This window comes from Gossypium arboreum, chromosome 13, assembly GCF_025698485.1.
Source record: "Gossypium arboreum isolate Shixiya-1 chromosome 13, ASM2569848v2, whole genome shotgun sequence".
Classification (NCBI taxonomy): domain Eukaryota; kingdom Viridiplantae; phylum Streptophyta; class Magnoliopsida; order Malvales; family Malvaceae; genus Gossypium; species Gossypium arboreum.
The window spans coordinates 42,144,272-42,161,250 of NC_069082.1; positions in this window are offsets into that span (position 1 = coordinate 42,144,272).

Sequence of the window (16,979 nt, forward strand, 5' to 3'; positions counted from 1 at the left end):
TGCCCGCAACACATGTTGGGCTACCCAGCCACCGGTAGACGTACAAGACTAGCACCCGGATCACATTACATACATCACATAATCTCATGAGCTCATAATCACATAGTTCCTAGTGACATGTCACATTGTATCCTAAATTATTCCTAAGGTTCAAACGAGATTTTCTCAATGTCACATTTTTATCGAACTCGTTCACAATTTCATTTTCATAAACCCTAACATCGTTCATACACTCATCATAACAATTAAACATAGAAACTCATACATTAATAAAGCATTGAAACATGATACAACATTGCATTATTTACACATGAACTTACCTCAGTATAAAAATAGAAAAAACGGATCTAATCATCGTACACCTTGTTTTTCCCCCGATCAAGGTCAGTTCCTCATTTTTCTTTCTCTATAATACCAAATTTAGCGTATTTAATTCACACATTATTCAATTTAATCCATAACTCATACTTTGACAAAATTACCTTTTTACCCCTAGCTTTTCACTTAGTCCTTAAGCTCGTAAAATGAAATGTACTCATTTTCTTTGTTACCCAAGCCTAGCTGAACTTATAACATGCTCATAGTAGCCCACATTTTCTTTCAAATCAGATTTTTACCACCTATTTTACAACTTTTACAAAAAAGTCCTTTTTAGGTGTTTCCATGAAAAACCACTTAGTAAAAGATGTTTATCACACATCAAACTTTCATATTCCTCCATTAAACATCAAAATACATGCATGTCACACATGGGTCAGTTTTTGAACACGAACCCTAGCTCAAAATAATGGTAGAAATAGCTATTGATGACAACTTCAAAAATGTAAAGAACATTAAAAACGAGGCTAGGATGTGCTTACTATTGAGCTTGAAAGGATGAACAAAACTCTAGCTATGGCCCTTTAAAAATTTTGGCAATGAGGGAGGAAGATGGACACAATTTTTAACTTATTTTTCCCTTTTTATTATTTTATTAACCAAATGATAAAAACGCCCTTAAGGCCTTTCTTTCAATTTTTTCCTATTCACGCCCATTTTTGTCCAAAAATATAGAAATCGGTCAAACTGTCATTTAAGGACCTCTAATTAATAATTAAAAGCTATTTCATACTTAAAGCTTCTAAAATCTCATATTTTGCAACTTTTGTAATTTAGTCCTAAAAGTTGAATTGGACACTTATTCATAAAATTTCTTCATGAAACTTTCACAGAATCATTGAAACATGTCATGGACCTCAAAACAATCATAAAAAAAATATTTCTACTTCAAATTTGTGGTCTCAAAACCACTATTCCGACTAGGCCCAAAATTAGGATGTTACACGTCATAACCATACATTTAACATACAATTAACATAATGAAAATTGGCATGGATTTTTATTAAAATCTTATAGTAATAATTTACTTAATCATCTCCTTACCAAGGTTTCATCACATATCAAGCTCATTATGTATAAGTGTTACATACATACCTGTACCAACTTGCAACATAACCATAGTCTTTCGCAACTTTGACATTCCGTTTAACACTCAGAATATTAACAGACACTCAGAAATCTTGCAAATAAGTGTCATATATGTAGCCATAGCTACCTCATATCTCATAATACATATAGGCTCGTTTTCGAGCTATTCTTGGGCCTGCTCACACAAGCTATAAGTCAACACGTAGCTACATAGTGCTACTCACACAATCTATCAGGTATCCGCAACATATGTCGGCATACCTAGCCACTGGTAGGACGTACCAGCACCCGGATCACATAAACACATGGGTTCCTAGTGACATGTCACTCGTATCCTATTATATTCCTAAGGCTCAAACGGGAATTCTCGCTTGTCGAAACTTTATCGAATACGTCCAAGAGTCAATTATAATTCATACAATATTAAAGCATTTAAATCATAAATATAACGATGCATATTTACATACAAACTTACCTCAATACAAAAATAGTAGAATTTGACCTAGTCTTCCAACACTTTGTTTTTCCCTCGATCTAAGTCCGAAATTTATTTTTCTTGATCTATAATAAAAAAAATTAACTTATTTAATGCACACATTTTCAAATCAGTCCAAAAATCGTATTGTGGAAAAATTACATTTTTTCCCCTAATATTTCACATTTTTACAATTTAGTCCCTAAGGTCGTAAATTGAAATGTATTCAATTTCTTCAAAACCCAAGCCTAGTTGAATCATTTTCATACTTATACCAGCCCAAATTTTCTACTTAATCACACTTTTACTACTTATTTTATAACTTTGACAAATAGGTCCTTTTTGACATTTCTATCAAAAATCACCTAGCAAAAGTTATTTATCTAACACCGAACATGCATTTTCTACCATCAGACATCAAAATACACAAATATCTAACATGCGTAAAATTTTAAACTTCATCTTTCTTTCAAATTAGTCCTTGAATAAGCTAGATTAGGTTGCAAGGATCTCAAAAATATGAAAATCATTAAAAACGGGCTAGAACAGACTTACAATCGAGCTTGGAAGCTTGAAAAACCCTAGCTATGTCTTCCTCTTGTAAATTTCGGGCAAGGGGTAGAAGATGAGCAAAAATTGGCTTTTATTTTGCTTAGTAATTCATCTATTAACCAAATGACGAAAATGCCCCTAACTTAAAACATAAAAATTCTCTTACTTCATGCCCATTTTTGTCCACCAACTTAATTAATGGTCTAATTACCATCTAAGGACCTCTAGTTTAAAATTTCATAGAAATTAGACACCTCTAGCTTATAGAACTCAAATTTTGCACTTTTTGCAATTTAGTCCTTTTCGCTAAATTGAGTGCTCAAACATCAAAAATTTTCAAATGAAATTTTCACAGAATCATTCCATAAAACTGTAGTCCATGAAAATATAAGAAAAATAAATTTTTCTGTGTTAGATTTGGGGTCCTGAAACCACTGTTCCGACTAGGCCCAAAATCGGGCTATTCAACTCTTTCCCCTTTAGGGATTTTCGTCCCCGAAAATCTTACCAGAAAATAGGTTTGGGTACTATTTTCTCATTGCTTCCTCAGGTTTTCACGTAGCCTCTTCAACCCCATGTCGTTGCCACAAGACTTTCACTAGGGCTATACTTTTTATTTCTCAATTGTTTAACTTCCCTAGCTAAAATCTTGATCGGTTCCTCACCACAAGTCATATCAGGTAGTATATCAATCTTTGTCAGTGAAATCTCATGTGAACGATTAGAACGGTATCATCGCAACATCGACACATGAAACACATCATGAATCCTTTCTAACTCTGTCGGTAAAGCTAACCGATATGCCACTGGCCCTATTCTTTCAGTAATCTCATACGACCCAATAAAACGTGGACTTAACTGGCCTTTACGGCCAAACCTCAGAATCTTCTTCCATGGAGATGCTTTCAGAAATAATTTATCACCAATTTGAAATTCTATATCTTTTCTTTTCAAATCTGCGTACGACTTTTGTCGATTTGAAGTGGCTTTCAAGTAATCACGGATTACCTTTACTTTTTCTTCGGTTTCTTTAACCAAATCAAATCCGTGAATCTATCTCTCACTAAGCTCTACCCAATACAACATAGTTCAAAACTTACGGCCATAGAATGCCTCATACGATGCCATCTTTATACTCAACTGAAAACTATTGTCATAAGCAAATTCGACCAACGATAGATATTTCTCCCAACTACCTTCGAATTCTAGAACACAACACTGGAGCATATCTTCAAGAATTTAAATTACTCTTTCAAATTGACCATCAGTTTGCGGATGAAATGCTGTACTAAAATTTAGCTTCGTACCCAAAGCCTCTTGTAATTTCTTCCAAAATCTCGAAGTAAACCTCGGATCTCTATCTGAAATAATAGAAATAGGCACTCCGTGCTATCTCACAATCTCATAAATGTACAATTTAGCTAACTTATCAAGTGAACAGTCAATACGTACCGGAATAAAATGAGCCAATTTTTTCAATCTATCAACAACCTAGACGACATCTTTCTTTTTCGGAGTCAAAGGCAAACCCATTATGAAGCCCATCGTAATTCTATCCCATTTCCACTCGGGTACCATCACTGGCTGAAGTAAACCCAAAAGCACTTGGTGTTCGGCTTTAACTTGCTGACAAATCAAACATCTCAATACGAAATTAGAAATATCTTTTTTCATACCTAACCACCAATACAATTTCTTCAAATCATTATACATCTTTATACTACTTGGATGAACCGATAAACAACCACTGTGTGCCTCGTGTAGAATTTTCTAAATAAGTTCATCATTTTTCGATACACATACTCTATCCTGGAATATTAAACAATCATTTGAATCGATCTGAAAGTTTGTATCACTACCCAATTCACACTGAGCTCTTTTAGCTTGCAATTTACTATCATTTTTCTGAGCTTCAAAAATTTGTTGAATAAATACCAATCTAGCTCTCAACTCGACCAAAATTAAACCATCATTAGACAAAGTCAATCTCGTATTCATAGCTCTCAAAGCAAACAAAGACGTTCTGCTCAAAGCATCTGCGACTACATTCGCCTTTCCCAGATGATAGTCAATCACTAGTTCATAATCCTTCAGTAACTCGAGCCATCTTTGTTGTCATAAGTTCAAATCTTTCTGAGTCATCAAGTACTTTAAACTCTTATGATCAGTAAAGATATGGCATTTCTCACCGTACAAATGATGAGACCAAATTTTCGAAGTAAAAATGGTAGCGGCCAATTCCAAATCGTGCGTCAGATAATTCTTCTTGTGTGGTTTGAACTGTCTTGAGGCATAAGCTACCACTTTGCCCTCTTGCATCAACGCACAACCCAAACCATTCAATGAAGCGTCGCTACAAATTACAAATTCTTTTCCCGATTCAGGTTGTACTAAAACCTGTGCCTCAGTCAGTAATGCCTTCAATTTCTCAAAACTTTGCTGACATTTTTCAGCCCATTCAAATTTAACATCTTGTTGCAACAACTTGGTCATAAGAGTAGCAATCATCAAAAATCCTTTGACAAAATGTCAGTAATAACTGGCTAAGCCCAAAAAGCTTCTAACTTCAGATACACTCCTTGGTGGTTTCCACTCTACAATTGCAGAAATCTTACTTGGGTCAACTCGAATACCATCACCTGAAACAATATGTCCTAAAAATCTGACTTCTCAAAGCCAAAACTCACTTTTACTTAATTTAGCAAATAATTTCTTGTCTCTCAATGTCTGCAATACAATTTTCAATTGCTTAGCATGCTCAGATTGGTCTTGAGAATAAATTAGGATGTCATTGATGAACACAACCACAAAATTATTTAAATACGATTGGAAAATTTTATTCATCAAATCCATAAAAATAGCAAGTGCATTAGTTAGTCCGAAAAGCATAACAAGAAATTCGTATTGCCCGTACCTTGTCCTGAAAGCAATTTCCGACACATCCAATTCTTTAACTCTTAACTGATAGTAGCCAGATCTCAGATCAATCTTCGAGAATACCGTTGCTCCTTTTAACTGATCAAACAAGTCATCAATCCTAGGTAAAGGGTACTTGTTCTTTATAGTCACCTTGTTGAGCTATCGGAAATCGATACACAGCCTCATAGATTCTTCTTTCTTCTTTACAAATAACACTAGAGCACTCCAGGGAGAATAACTCGATCTCGCAAAACCCTTATCTGTCAACTTTTGCAACTAAGCATTAAATTCTTTCAATTTAGTCGAAGCCATCCTATACGGAGTAATTGGTATCGGTGAAGTCCCAGGTACTAAATCAATAGCAAACTTCACTTCTCTGACCGGTGGTAACCCTGGCAACTCTTCCGGGAACACATCTGGATATTCACAAACTATCGACACTGATACAATTTTCAATTCAGACATCTTTGTATTCAACACATAAGCAAGATAAGCTTCACAACCTTTCCTTACATACCTCTGAGCATATGTAGACGAAATCACCATAGGCAATTCACTTGATTCATCGGTTTCAACCTAAAGAATCTCACCATTTTCACATTTCAATTCAATAGTTTTTTGCCTACAATTTACTATGGCATCATGTAGTGTCAACCAGTCCATACCCAAAATAACATCGAATTCATCAAATGGCAACAATATTAAGTCAGCTAGAAAACAGTGAACTTGAATCATCAAAGGACAATTCTTGCAAACTTTATCAACTATCAAATATTTGCCTAAGGGATTTGACACTTTAATCACAAATTTAATAGACTCAACAGGCAAACTCCTACTAGGTACCAAATTCACACAAACATAAGAATGGCGATCAAGGATCAATCAATGCAATAACATTAGTATCATAAAGAGAAAATGTACTAGTAATCACATCGGGAGATGATGCATCCTCACGAGCACGAATGGCATAAGCTCTAGTAGGTGCTCTGGCCTCAGATCTCACAGATGTATCTTTAGTCACACCTTTACTGCTAGTTTCATTCCCGGTATTCCTCGGTGGCTTACCTCTGTTATTAGTTTTACTTGGCCTTGCACTCTGAAATTGTTCTTTCTCAGCCATCTCAGGGCAATCTCGAGTAAAATGCTCTTGAGAATCACACTTAAAATAAGCTCGGTCATTCATCCTACACTTGCTTGGATGTCTTCTTCCACAATGCTGACATTCAGGTGTGTTAGACCTAACATTACCCACACTTGCCATTGAAGTAGCTTGAGATTTAAAACTCGAATATTGCTTCCCGCTGTCTCTGTGTGAATACCCAACTAATACATTTGAAGGAGAATTCATTTCTCTAGATTTCTTTGACTGAGATTGAAATGACTTACTCATTGGCATTTTTCTTGCATCTTTAGCCTCACTCTCGACTTTTCTTTTCTCTTTGCTTAGGTCTTCGGCTTTGCAAGCTCGTTCAACCAATACAACAAATTCTTTTAGTTTCAAGATTCCAACTAACAATCAGATGTCCTCATTCAGCCTATCTTCGAATCTTTTACACATAATAGACTCGGAGGAAATACACTCTCGGGTCTGCTTACTAAGCTTGACAAATTCTCGCTCATACTCTGTTACTGACATTCGGCCCTATTTCAGCTCAAGAAATTCTTTATGTTTATGATTGATGAACTGCTGATTGATATATTTCTTTCAGAATTCCTCTTGAAAGAACTCCCATGTAACCCTCTCTCTTAGTACCACAGATACGAGTGTCTTCCACCAGTGATATGCAGTGTCCCTCAATAACGATATAGCACATTTCAGGCATTCTTCAGGTGTACATGATAACTCATCAAATACCCTGATAGTATTCTCAAGCCAGAACTCGGGTCTCTCGAGGTCGTCATCTACATTAGCCCTGAATTTCTCAGCCCCTTGCTTTCGAATCTTATCAACTGGAGGCTTATTCTGTCTTACCAAATCCACACCTTGAGGAACTACGGGAATCGATTGAAGATAAGGAGGGGATGGAAGATGTTGAGCATTCGGATTTGTTCGAACAAACTCCTAATACCACTCATTTATCATGTGGAGGAAGGCTTCTTTATCCCCTCCTCCCTGACTGACCGTAGGAGGTCTATTTTTAGATGACGCTGCCCATTGAGCGGGAGCCGATGCATTACTTTCTACAGTATCAGCTACAGCTCGATCAGGATCTATTTACTATATGAAAACACAGTTTAAAATTGTCAAGAGTCATCACACTATCACAGTTTATTTATGGTATATATAGCTAGACTTTTACACCCGCTACTTTAGCTCAAGAATTGACTAAACCGAAGCTCTAATACCACTAAATGTAACACCCCTTACCCGTATTCAATGCCGAAATAAGGTATGATGTATTACCAGACTTAAACACAAGTAAACATACATTTTCGAGCCATGAATTCTTGTCCAAATTAAAACTTTCTGTATTTAACCACAATGTCCCTATTGCGAGTCTACGAGGCCCATAACATGCTCTGGAATTGGTTCGGGTCTAAACCGAGAACTTTAGAAAATTTTACAAAACTTAGAAAATTTTTCATTAAACAAAGGTCACATACCCGTGTGGATATAGGACACGCCTATATGGGCAAGCCGTGTGGTCACACATGCCTATGTCCCAACCCCGTGTAACTCTCTGTTTGTCACCCAAGAACAAATTGAAGACATAAGGCCAAGTCACACGCCCGTGTGCTAGGCCGTGTGGTCGAATTACAATTTATAATTTTTCATAAAATAGGTGCAGACTTTACATGCTCAGGACACACGACCGTGCCTGAGGCTGTGTCATCCAAATGGCTGAGACACACGCCTATGTCTCTGCTTGTGTACCCAATTCTGACCATTTTGTTTTGCAAAAATTAGGGTGCAGGGGACACACAGCCTAAACACATGCCCGTGGGGCAAGTCGTGTGTCACACATGGCCTAGACACACGCCCGTGTGCCTACCCGTGTGGACAAAAATAAGGCTATTTACCAAGCCATTTTGCCACCCTTTGTTGCACACACCTACACAACACAACATAGCACCGATTCAAACATTTACATACAGCCAAATCAGCCACAACCAATTCATCAACACATCATTCATAGGCTACCATCTATCATACACAAACATCACATACCCATCAACTAAAATCATGCAAATTCCCACATCCATGAAAGGCATCATTGTATAAATTACTTATACCAATAGTAGCCAATTTCAAATGGCCTCATACAAATTGAACTTTCCACCAATATAAGCCAACACATTTGGCCAAATCAATTATGACACATAACAAAATGACCGAGTCCCCTATACATGCCATAACTCAAAATGTTAAAATCATTGGTACCAAAATAATTATTGATAGTGTGAGTGGATCTCCGACATTCTCTGATCCCCAAGCTAGCTTGGTGACACTATAAGATAAGGGAAAGGAAGGGAGTAAGCTATAAGCTTAGTAAGCTCCTATGCAAATAATAAGCATCACAACCATACATTTAACATACAATTAACATAATGAAAATTGACATGGATATTATTAAAATCTTATAGTCATAACTTACTCAATCACCTCTATACCAAGGTTTCATCACATATCAAGCTCATTACGTATGAGTGTTAGTACATACCTGTATCGACTCGCAATATAACCATAGTCTTTCACAACTTTGACATTCCCATTGAACACTCGGAATATTAATGGATTCCTAGAAATCTTGCACATAAGTGCCATATATGTAGCCATAGCTACCTCATATCTCATAATACATATAGGCTCATTTTTGAGCTATTCACGGGCCTGATCACACAAGCTGTCAGTCAAGATGTAGCTACACAGTGTTGCTCACACAAGCTGTCAGGTATCCATAACATATGCCGGCATACCCAACCACTGGTAGGATGAACAAGACCAGCACCAGAATCACATAAATACATGGGTTCCTAATGACATGTCACTCGTATCATATTCTCCTAAGGCTCAAACGGGAATTCTCGCTTGTCGAAACTTTGTCGAATATTCCAAGAGTCAATCATAATTCATACAATATTAAAGCATTTAATCATAAATATAACGATGCATTACTTACATACGAACTTACCTCGATACAAAAATACTAGAATTTGACCTAGTCGTCAAACACTTTGTTTTTCCTCCGATATAGGTTTGAACTTCGTTTTTCTTGATCTATAATAAAAAATTTAACTTATTTAATACACACATTGTTCAATTCAGTCCAAAAATCATATTATGGTAAAATTACATTTTTTCCCCTAATGTTTCACATTTTTACAATCTAGTCCCTAGGCTCGTAAATTGAAATGTATTCAAGTCCTTCAAAACCCAAGCCTAGCCAAATCATTTTCATACTTATGCTAGCCCACATTTTCCACTTAATCACACTTTTACTACTTATTTTATAACTTTTACAAATAAGTCTTTTTTGACATTTCCATCAAAAATCACCTAGCAAAAGTTGTTTATCTAACACCGAACATGCATTTTCTACCATCAGACATCAAAATACACAAATATCTAACATGCGTAAAATTTTAAACTTCATCTTTCTTTCAAATTAGTCCTTGAATAAGCTAGATGAGGTTGCAAGGATCTCAAAAACATGAAAATCATTAAAAACGAGGTTAGAACAGACTTACAATCGAGCTTGAAAGCTTGAAAAGCCCTAGCTATGTCTTTCTCTTGTAAATTTCAGCCAAGGGGTAGAAGATGAGCAAAACTTGGCTTTTATTTTGCTTATTAATTCATTTATTAACCAAATAACCAAAATGCCCCTAACTTAAAACATAAAAATTATCTTACTTCACGTCCATTTTTGTCCACCAACTTAATTAATGGTCTAATTAACATCTAAGGACCTCTAATTTATAATATCATAGCAATTAGATACCTCTAGCTTATACAACTCAAGTTTTTCACTTTTTTCAATTTAGTCCTTTTTGCTAAATTGAGTGCTCAAACGTAAAAAATTTTCGAACAAAATTTTCACAGAATCATTCCATAAAACTATAGTCCATGAAAATATAAGAAGAATAAATTTTTCTACATCAGATTTGTGGTTCCAAAACCACTGTTCTGACTAGGCCCAAAATCGGGCTGTTACATGAAGCCTCAATGCAAGATTTGGTACCATTTCTTAAAAACTCGTCTCATTCCTTCTACACATAATGTTACAATCTCTAAGTACTGATTATTGCTTCTTTACTCCATAATGGTGGGCAAAAAGATTAATGTTGGAAAAATCATCTTTTGAAAGATTCATCGATGTGCCCAAAAGAATGTTGGTACATTAAATTTCCCATCACTGATTACTACACTCTACTAAATAGTTAAGGTTCCCTTGTCACAAAATGAAGACCACATTCCTAACAAAGGGGCTATTAGGAAACATATTGCATAGAAACTGGCTGGTGAGGAATTGCCAAGGCAAATGGCACACCTCCATCTTTTCCCCTTAGGACTACTTCTGCTGCCCCCTCGACTTCTCACACTGAGTTTGAGCAGTGAATGATTGAAGCTATAGAAGGTCTGAAACAACAGTTGTGTATGTTGGAAAAATAACAAAAAATGCTTGTCACTGACTTTGGCAAAGCTCAAGAGCAAATGGTCTTGGAGATATGACCTCCAACGTGATATTTCCATTCGTAAATCCCTATAAAAGAATTTCTTGCGCCCAATGCCAAAATTTCCTATTTTTTCTAAGGAACTACTATTGGATCCTGAAGCAAAAGATGAAGAACCTACTACTGCCCCTATCCACAACCAAGACCCAGAGCAAGATGAAGCTAGGACAAAATCTGTCCACATTGAATTTGATGATGATGGAAGGGATACCACTAAAACTACCGTACCTACACCATAATCCAAGGCCTCTATGACTGCCTAGGAATGTGTGATTCATTAACTAATTAATGAAATCACAAATTCAGATATTGACGATTCTGATGATGATGAGGAAGAGGTGTCCATCAACTAGCTTTAGAGAAAAAGATTAAGAAAGCTGCTAGTAAAACCGTTCAAGTTGACATTGATGAACAGGAGAGGCCGCATCGTTACAAGAAAGCTGCTAGGAAATCCACCCAACCGAAGTGAAGTAATCTCTTTCCCCTCCAAGCTTTTATTTTTTATATTTTCATGATCCATTATTTTAGTTTTTATCTGTTTCATGTATTCATGTAGTTTTTATTAATTCTACTTTTTCATGTTCATGCATTGAGGACAATGCATCCCTTAGGTTTGGGGGTGTGTTGTGCATATAGATTGCATTATTAATTGTTCATACAGTCCTTTTATCATAACATTCAATTTCCATTTAACTATTGGACTATGTGAGCATATGGTTATCAATGATGTTCAATGAGGATAATAACTCTTCTTTGTAAACTTAGAAACTATGGTGATAGTTGTTTAGACATATTTAGCATAGGACAATTGTTGAAAATGACTTCCTAAAAGTAGAATAATTGAAATATAAATGCAATTAGGCTATAGTAGCATTCTTTAAATAAAATTAGGATTTCTTGACTTAAATTCAAGTATAGTAATAGGGTATAATTTTTGTCATGGTAATAATATGAATACTCCAATGTTTGAACTTGTTGAATAGGTCAATAATATTTTGTATGCTCAATTATATTGTTGACCAGAAAAATGAGTTCAAATATGAGTGTTTGTCTAAATATATATATACACATATTTTAGGGACACTCCACTGAATCTTGAGGCTAAATTGCTAAGAAGGTAGTTGTTTGCTCCATCCATCTTTTTAGTTAAAAGCTTTTGTTTCATGAGTGATTTATATTCAAATTGTGACATGATATAATATGTGGCATTCTAGTGTATGCTCCATTGAGGTTGTCAAGTATAAAATCATATGACAATATGAATTCCCTAGGAAATTTGGTGTTGAAAATTGAATAATTGCCTAAAAAAACTAAGTTTAGGAGATAGATAACCTAAGTATATTTAAAGAGATCTGCTACAATTCTAATTGTTGAAATATTTAGAAAATTTTACCTTTAGGAACCATTTTCTGAACTGCAATTTCTAAATAGGTTTACAACAATTGTAAGCATTTTTTTCTTTATTTTGGTAGAAGATTGCTGAGAAAAGAGGTACACAATATGCTCATTTTGATTTTGTAATACATTTGGTGATTGATTGTTTTCGCAATTCCATGCATTCATGCATATTCAAACATCATTTTTTAAGGACAAGCAATAATTTAGGTTTGAGGGTGTGGTAACTCTTGAAAAGAGTTATATTTAAGGCCTCTAGATGGAATTAATTGTTTGAAATTAAGTGAATACATCTACATTTTTAGGATAATTTTAGAACATTGCATAACAAAGGTTGGATTGCACTACATTGGCCATTATTTGTTACTTTTATCACTTGGGGAGGAAATGTGTGGTTTTGTGTGAATATAAGTGTAGGAATAGTAAAAAGATGAATAGGGAAAATAAAGGAAGTGAAACATTATCGTGGCAATTGGCAAGATTGATTACCAACAGAATTGCCATGGGAATTCCGGGAAAATGACTCAGCACTCTATCCACGTCACTCTTAGCCAGCTGGATGTGCACCAAAAAAACCATCCTGAAAAGAGGAATGAAAAATATGTGCTGAGGTGGGATGGATCTACTTAATAAAAGAAGGAGAAAGAAGAAGAAGAAGAAAATGAGGAGAATTTTTGTGAGAAAGAGACTGGTGACAACAATCATTTCTCTACACAGAGAAAAACTCCAATGGAGAATTTTAAGGAAAGAAAAGGTAGCACCTACAGAGAGATGAATACAGACATGAAGAAGGAGAAGAGACATCTATCTCGGATTCATGAACGATCGGAACATGAAAGAGAAGCTGGAGTGTAGCGAGAAATCCTACAGTTCTTCCTTTAGTTTTCCTTATTTCTATGATTCAAACTTCTTTAAATGTTGATGAATGATTTAAATTCGGTGTTTACTTTTCCACCCATGAACTAAATCTTTTCTGGGTTGGAGTTATTTGGGTGGATGTTTATCATCTTTAATGATCATGATTTGAAATTGCCTATATGACTGTTTCATTCGATTTATGCCTATTTTAAATACATGCATGCAAGCTCTAGACATAATTGATTGTATGATGCATTCATAGAAGTATTTTTATTTTTGAAAAGGTTAAAAATATTGGATCTAGAATTTTATGATGTGAGTGAATATTTGACAAAATACTCGTAGCACTCTAGACATAGATGTTGTAAATTGTGCAGAGTTCTAACACCCCTAACCCCTATCCGTCGCCGGAACAAGGTCACGGAGCATTATCGGAGTTTACAAATCAATTACAAAAAATTTCATATCATTTACTATTCATATCCAATATCAATCATATCATCCTTTAAATGGGTCCTCGAGGCCCAAAATACACGTTAGAATCAAATTGGGACTAAACCGGAAACTCATAAATTTTTTTGCAAAATTTCAAAATTTTTCTTAGGCCCATGTCTTAGGCTGTGTGGGCATTCGATGTGAAGCACACGATCGTGTCCCAGACCGTGTTCAAATTAGGGTAGCTACTAACTTGGGTCACACGGCCAGCTACATGCCCGTGTGCTAAGCCGTGTGGATAATTTAATTTTCAAAAATTAGGTGCAGGATTCACACGACTGAGACACATGCTCATGTCTCTACCCGTGTTACCAATTCTGAGTATTCTGTTTCTAAATTTTTAAAATGCAGGGGACACACGGCCAAACCACACGCTCGTGCTCATGGCTGTGTGTCACATACTTTTGAGACACACGCCATTGTGTCTACACGTGTGAACAAAAACAAGGTCATTTCCAAGCCTTATTTCTCACCCAAAATTTTCCTTATACCTACATTAGTACTTGCATACATATACCAACCAATTCAAGATGTTAAAACCAAGTCAACATTAACATTATACTTGATATATTATCACATGTATTCAAACTTACCTTTTCAAAAAAAACCATATATGTGTTTACCATAATTCAATCTAACCATACCAAGCACACATATATTAACCATATTATAACCCCAGGTATATTCACTAAATATACCATTACTAGCCATTCCAATGGCTAGATTACAAACAACCATTTACATGCCAACATTTAGCCAAGTTAACCTATACATGCCATTATACCAAAACAATTTACTATTTATACCAAAACGAACTGAAGGATAGTGTGATGATGCTCGAACCGATTCTAACCTTTATGAGCTTTCGAGCATTATAAAATAGAGAAAAGAAAACTGAGTAAGCATTTCAAATGCTTAGTAAGTTTGTATAATACGAAATTAACTTACCAATCATATCCATTTAAAGTAAGCATACAAACATGCCTCCAAAACTATGTGGCAATTGCCTAGACACATGCTCTCATCAAACAAGTTAGTCATGAAAGTTACATGATTATCAAGAAAACAGAGATGAGCTCATCATACATCCATTTCTAAGTGTTTTAGGGATATTGAAGATATAATTCATTTAATTATCATATTTGCTCATATTAAGAATTTTGTCCGTTAAATCATTGAAATATCGATGGATACCCGGTAGTACACACAAGATGTACTTATCATTGATCCGTAAATTCTTATACGTGGTACTCTTTAGAGTACATAATCAAGAAGCACACTCTCAAGCCTTATCATAAGAAGCTCACACAGAGCCATTTTGGAAAACTCACAAAGAGCCTATCGGGAAGCTTATTTGGGCTATATAATAGAAAGCTTAGAAGAGCCTTCACAAAGAACCATATCAGGAAGCTCACGAAGAGCCTATCAGGAAGCTCACAAATAGCCATGTAATGGGAAGCTTCGGATAGCCACATATCAGGAAGTTTAAGTGAGCACTATTGGAAAGCTCACAAAGAGCCAATTTAACAGGAAGCTCATGAAGATCCTATAATTGGGATGCACATAAGAGCTAAGGTGTGTCCACAAAAAATGTAGGATCACAACCTATCGAGACGCTCCAAAGAGTTATAACGGGAAGGTCGCAAGAACCATATACAGGAAGCTCAAGAGGGCTAATATAGGATACTCTTTTAAGCTATGGTGTGTCTGCAACATATGTAAAACCACAACAAATACAGGAAACTTGTATCCATTAATTTTCATTTGTTCAAACAGAATTTAACACTTATCAGATATTATCAGATTTTCAATCAATTTCATATACATGGCAATAGTATAATTCACATAAACAACATTTAATTTAAACATATAAATGTATATAATTTTTGTTACACGAACTTACCTCGTCACTTGTTCGTATACGGAAATCTACTAATCCGATACTTTTTTTTCCTTGATCCAACTCAGTATTAGGCCTTTCGGATCTATATAAATGAATTTAACATCAATTTAATCCATTTCACATCCTAGGAAAAATTACCATTTTGCCCTTATACTTTCCATTAATGACAATTTCGTCCCTAAGATTAGAAAATGAAATTCATGCAATTTAATCCTTATTCCAAGCCTAACTGGTTTTTATATATAACATTTACAATACATATATTTCATAAAAATCAGAAATTATCCATGAATTTTACATTTTTACAAAATCACAATTTCATGAAAATCACTTTACAAAAGTTGTTTATCTATCAACAACCTTTCATTTTCTACCATAAATTTCAAAATTTCAGCATATTCATCCATGGAAAAATTTTAATACTTTAATAACTTTACAAATTGATCCCCAAAATAGCTAGATTAGGTTCTTTCGATCTCAAAATTTTTTTGAAAATTGCTAAAAACGGGACAAGATTACTTACACAATTAGGCTTGCTTGAATTTCTTTCTCTTTCCTAAGGTTTCCATAGAATTGAAGGATGAAGATGATATAAAATGATGATATTAAACATTTATTTTATTTATCATCTTTTATTTATTTCAATTTCCAATTTATTCCTTTTTCTTTTTCTAAATTTCCATGAATGAATCATCAAAAATATCTACTAATTTTTCTTAATGGTCTAATTACCATATAAGGACCTCAAGTTTCGATTTCCATAGCTATTTGATACTTATAGCTATTCGAACTCAACTTTTTTTATTTTATGCAATTTGGTCATTTCTATAATTAAACATGAAATCGGTAAAATTTTCTTATCAAAATTTTCATACGTCTTTCCTATCATAACGCAGACCATGCAATATTATTAAAATAAATTTTCTTTCTACCTTAGATTTTTGGTCCCGAAACCACTATTCCAATTTCACTGAAAACGGGTTGTTACAACTCTCCCCCTTAAAGAATTTATGTCCTCGAAAATCTTACCAGTAAAGAGGTTCGGGTATTGTTTTCTCATGGTATCCTCTGGTTCCTAGGTAGCTTCTTCAATCCCATGTCGTTGCCAAAGATGTAACACCCCTAACCCTTAATCGTAGTCGGAATAAAGTTACAAGGCATTACCGAACAATACACATCATTCTCATACATTTAAGCAATCATAATCAAAGTCCATATAAATCATTCACAATGTCTCTTACA